Source organism: Zea mays, unplaced genomic scaffold (assembly GCF_902167145.1).
Source record: "Zea mays cultivar B73 unplaced genomic scaffold, Zm-B73-REFERENCE-NAM-5.0 scaffold_46, whole genome shotgun sequence".
NCBI lineage: Eukaryota > Viridiplantae > Streptophyta > Magnoliopsida > Poales > Poaceae > Zea > Zea mays.
Window position 1 is genome coordinate 27,691 of NW_023367102.1, and position 5,703 is coordinate 33,393.

The 5,703-nt window shown below is 40.7% G+C and overlaps 1 long non-coding RNA gene across 1 annotated transcript; it reads right to left on the bottom strand.

The window, feature by feature from the left end:
* Window positions 1–1,889: 1,889 nt before the first annotated feature.
* Window positions 1,890–5,455, bottom strand: LOC118475453 (uncharacterized). The gene is made up of 4 exons (XR_004854923.1): window positions 5,077–5,455; window positions 4,744–4,988; window positions 2,663–2,749; window positions 1,890–2,218 (listed from the first exon to the last, which is right to left on the bottom strand). It is a non-coding gene; the product is annotated as an uncharacterized lncRNA (long non-coding RNA).
* Window positions 5,456–5,703: the final 248 nt, after the last annotated feature.

Sequence of the window (5,703 nt, forward strand, 5' to 3'; positions counted from 1 at the left end):
AGCGCCATTCACAGAAAAAATGGAAGAGGTAAAGGAAGCAACCGAGGACTCCAAAACATCAGAAGTTTTGAGTCCTGTGGCAAACATTGAAACAGTAAGTAATCAAAAAGTGCCAGCAGTGACTCCGAAAAGAAGGAGAATGGCTAATGTGCTAGATGTGCTGGAAACGATCAAATCTTCAAGCACCCCTTCGAAGAAGGCTGCCGTCACTCCTGAAACAACAGTCGAAGCTTCGGGTTCTAAAGCTCCAGAGCAAGATACTGAAGCCGAAGCTGGGCCCTCAGAGCCCTCAAAGGCAAAGACCTTGGAAAGTGAGGCAGAAAAAATAACAAAGCAAACTTTTGCTGAAGGAACTGGTGTTGTTACCCCCGAAGCATCCAAAATTCGTGATTATATTTTTCGTCATGCTTCGGGGAAAAAATTAACAGAAAAAGAAGAACAAGAGGCCCAACACTATGCCCAAAAGTTGAAATATCCAAAGGGGGTGTTGATATTTAATGGCAGTGGAGAAGAAGATTTCTTGTATTGCCTCCCCGACAGCAAGGAAATTTCTGTCTGTCGGGAGATGAGCAGAAGCTTCGGATTTCCAACTTTAGAAGACGGACTTTCGGTGCTGTCAAAGAACGATCTGGCTGACAGCCTAGCTTACAACAGTTTAAAGGTGCGACAAATGGAATTCTTATATTTTTGTTGAATTCAAAATTTTTCGTTTGTTTAAAACTATTAACACAGACATATTCCTGTCTGCAGGGCCTGATACTCAGCAATGCCCTCAGAGCACAGAAAGATGCTGAGGACGAAGGATGCACTATAGCCCTGAGCAACCTTCGTTCCGAAGTAATTGAACTGAGGAACGAAGGTCTCGAAAAAGACAAAATATTGCATTCCTTAATAAATAAAATAAAAGAAGACGAAGCTATTTTCAAAGGTCAGGCCGAAGCTCAGAAGTGTGAAATTGAAAACCTTCGTAAACAATTAGCCAGAGCTAAAGAGGAATGCATACTTGAAGAAACAAGGCGAGAACTCAGCGACCAATGGGCAAATCATTTAGAAGAAACTGTTAAAGAGCTTCGGTCAGCCAAGAAGAAATGCTTCGACAAATCTATAGAGTGTGTCAAGAAAATAAAAACTAGCTTCGCCAGCGTTGGCGCATTTTCGCAAGAAGAAAACTTTATAAGAGGTAACCCCGAAGGTCCCCTGGAATGGATCAATCATGAGGCGGAGGCCTTCGAGGAAATCCTGAGTAGCCGCGGTGACATCTGCGCTTTTTCTGGTGCCAGAGGGATTGCCACTATTTTGGAGGGGAAAGGATGTGAACATGTAAAGATTTTATCGCAGTCCGAAGCCACCTTGTCCACTGATATAAAAGATCCTTCAGCCGAAGCTAGCGCGGTTGGGGGAAAATTTTTCACCGACATCTGGGACAACGGTGGTAGAGAAATGGCCCAAGAAATCATTCAGAAAAGCGAGAAAGGGATTCATGAGGCTAGAAAAGTAGCCGAGGCTGCTGAGAAAAACGCAGAGCCCCACTACACGACGGTTCACTTACAGCGACCTACGGTTGGTTGCTAAAACGGCCTTCAGCGACCTACGGTTGGTCGCTAAAAACTTTTAGCGACCCATAAGGATGGTCGCTGTAAGTGCCGTCGCTAAAGGCTTTAGCGACCGACATCTTTTTAGCGACCGACCGTCCGTTGATAATATTGTATATTTAGCGACCAACCGTGGGTTGTTGTACTATAGATTTAGCAACCAATTATGAGTCGTTATACTATACATTTAGCAACCAACAGAAAGTTGCCCCTAGTTCTAGTCGTTAATAATGATAATATACCATTAATTAGCATTCAACAACTGTTATATATAATCACATAGATATACAAATTTAATTAGTATTGCACAATGATAGATCCACATCAAATAAACCATCAACAAGCACCACAACAAAATCATTCACAAAACCTACACATGTTATTATGTTTTGGACAAATTTGCAAACACTTTACAAAATCATTCACAGAAGTCCTAACGCTTCAAGTGATTCTCAAAAGCCTTCACAAAAGCACTCCAACTTCTTGTATCTTCTTGTTTTAAGGCACAAGCTTGTAGGGGTTGTGATGTCGCCACTTACTTGATGCTAACAAGTCATTTCCTTCACCAAAGCCATCTTGAACACTTCGCCCATAAAAAAGATTAATTCTCTTTTTCAATTGTCTGTCTGCAAGACAAGTGATAATTGCAATAAGTAACATGATATGTTAATCAGAAGGTATGCTAGCACCAGAAACGACCAAAGAAGATATTATACTAGGAAAGATATTATGAAGAAGACATTCGCCCGGCTCAGGAAGGAATCGATCCCCTAGTTTTCAATCAAAATCACTTACTCGAGCAGTCGCTAATGGCGACGACGACATATAAGTTCTAGTTTACAACGAACAAATGGAAAAGGAAATGTAAATATCACTCACACGAGTTAAGTTAAATGAGACAGTGCATGAGATCATGCTGATATCTTTACTCAATGAAACAAGCAGATGGTACAGAAGAAAAAAGGCTAGGACCATGTCTCTGTCCTAGTTGTCAAGATATAAAATGAACCAGTATCATGTAATCATATCAAGACTACCTTTCAACATGATATGCTATATCTAGAACTTACATAATCATGAAGAGCCTGCACGAACTCATCCAATGTGAATGATGGAAGCCCAAGAACATCACCAAAGGTAACAAAGAACTTCCAAACCTAGATTTCATCAACAACATGTTCTATTAGAAACATTAATTTATAAATTATAAGACGTGATGCACTCTTAAGATATGCAATTCCATGATGCAGTAGCAGGATAGCCAAAAAATAGTAACATGAGGAGAATACATGATCCAATAGGATCACAAATCACATAAACACAAGAATGAAGCTCCAAAAAGACAACAGAGACATCAATAGGCCTATTGAACCTCTATATTCTAGTCTATTCACTGAAGAATCTTATCTTAAGGGAAGTACTTTCTTACAGAAAAGATTCAAAAAAAATTATAAAGCTTTTATAACCACTAAATTATATCGGGAGGAGAAAATGTACATTCTAGATATCAGGATGTGCCATCGAAAGGTTTCCAATAATATCCTCGGAATCTGCCCATGGTTTTATTGAAAAAGGCACCTTCAGGGCTAGTTTGGCAACAAATGGACAAAAAACCTAGGGAATTAATCCACCAAGGGGATTTTAAATGACACCTCAATTCCCTGGGAGGATTTTTTCCACTCAGGTGCATTTCCCTGCCACTATTTGGCAACCAAGGGGCTAAAAACCCCTATTGATACAAAATACTTCAGAAAATCAGAAAAATCAAAGAAAAATAAAAAAATATTTAGAAAAATTAGAAACTCAACGAAACATCCCTAAAATTCTAAAAAATGCACGACATGATCATCTAATATCCAACAAAATTTAATTTGAATAACATTTAATATCCAACAAAGTTAATTCATCCATCATCACATCACATAAGGTCATCTTCATTCAAATGTATTAAAACAATGTTATAGCATAGCTATTAGTAAAACAACTGATGCTTAGTTGGTTGTTATTTCTCTAGGTTTCCGAGTGGTTTAGTTGGTTGGTTGTACAACTGACGATGCTTCTTCTACTTATATCAGCAGCACATCTAGAACAATTGCCACTAGTATCATACCAGGTTACAACCAGAGTCTCAGCTGCTGCTGCCACAACAAGTATGTGCTGCTGTAAGTGCTGGGATGTTGTACATAAAAAAGGGTAGCTGTTCATGTAACAATCTAAAATCTTAGTCGTCCTTGTTGATTCTTGATGTTCAATTTAGTAATGGCAATGTGATGACCCCCTTTCCACCAAACAGAAAAAGGAAACATTTCACAAGTCCGATTGTGTTGACATTAGAACACATCAAGACATAAAAAAATTGTATTAAATGTAGTGCATATATTCAGTGAACTATATTGAAGTGTAGCACATATATTCAATAAACTGATATTTTAGTGCATATATTCAGTGACATGATATATTTCAGTGAACTCGTATATTTTAGTGAACTGATATATTTCAAGTGTAGTGCATATATTCAGTGAACTGGCATATATGTGTAAAATCATTATTACCAAATTCGATATGCGGGAAATATTAGCAAAAAAATTGATGTTCTTTTGAGAAAATCCTCCATGGAAAAAACAAGCAGGTGGCTAAAGCTTGGCAAGACAACAATTTGGACACAGATTGTGTTATTAAAATTTGTAGGTCCTATATAAATACCGATATGAGGAAAATTAATACGTTAGAAAGACAAAGTGTACTGCTTAGTCTTCATATGACCAACACACCTTTGGTTTAAACTGCAATGCCTCAGTTACGAGGCCACTATTTTTGTTTTGAAGCTCAAATAGATTATTACTACAATTCCCAAAAGAAGGCATCTCCATATGTGATTTTATGTCTTCGTATTTATAAGAAATACAAGAAACAATGGCCTTTTTGGATTTTTTTGTATGTTAGTTTGCCTCAACGGGAATGGCAGATGACAACTGAACAAAATAGGGTTCAGTTTCTGGCTACGACAATAGATGCACTATTGAATTGACTCGTTGTATGCATGCAATCCAATCCACTCCAAAGGGAATGGAATTTCTCCACAATGCAAATTTTACAAGGTTTCAAGACGGTGGACTGAGCTGTGTGAAGCAATCAACAGTGGCAGACATACCTGGGCGAAGCGCTCGAAGGTGGAGATGGGGGCATGGCCCCTGGCAGGCGAGCTGTGTGAATCAAATAGGGCCCCGGTCTTCTTCTACAAACCGCATCTCTCCTCACTCAAGTAGGCAAACCCTAGGTTGGGGCAAGATGCTCGGTGGCCTGTACGACAAACTCCCACCATGTCGTCGGCGTCGGTCAGGCTACGCCCGCCCAAAGCCGCCTCTACCTCCATCCCTGCTCCCACCGCTGTTGCCACTGAACCAGCCCCGCCACCTCCTTTCAGCTCGCGTTCGTTGCAATCCAAGATGGTTTAGGAAGAGGTGCGGGAGGGTGCTGGACTTACCTGGACAGGATCACAAATGGAGGAATGGCGATGATGGGTACACTAGCATCGCTGACCACACGAGTAGGAGAAGACAAGTCGGGATAGTCGCCCGACGTCTGGAGATCGGGCGGGTTTCCTCGTGGAAACTGGGCTCGGAGGTGGGCGGATACCCCACGGAGCCGCCTTCCAAACAGATCGATGCCGGCAGCGAGCCCGCGGCGGCAGGCCTCGCCCGTCGATATGACCTTGATGTCTGCCCGCACCACCAGGCGTCGGCCGACCCCGGCCGACCTGGGCAGCAACTTCTCGGATGAAGACGAGAAGGCGGCTGTTGGGGGAAGGAAACGACGGTCAGGTACATTGAAGCCAGGGAGCGCGCGACTGCTAAGGTTAGGTAGAAGGACCCTAGTGGGCCTTAGGGTCAGTGAGGGTTTTCTTTATTTATTTATTTCGAAATGCATTTTTAAATTACTTAAAAATTCATAAAAAATTTACCAAATAAATAATTTGTTTACATAAACAAACCATGAAATAAACATACAGGCAATATTAAAAAGAAATAAATGACCACGCAATTTAGCGATCAATGTTTACTTGTTTTAATTAATTTTTAGTCACTAACATCTACAGGTACGTTCAGGCTAT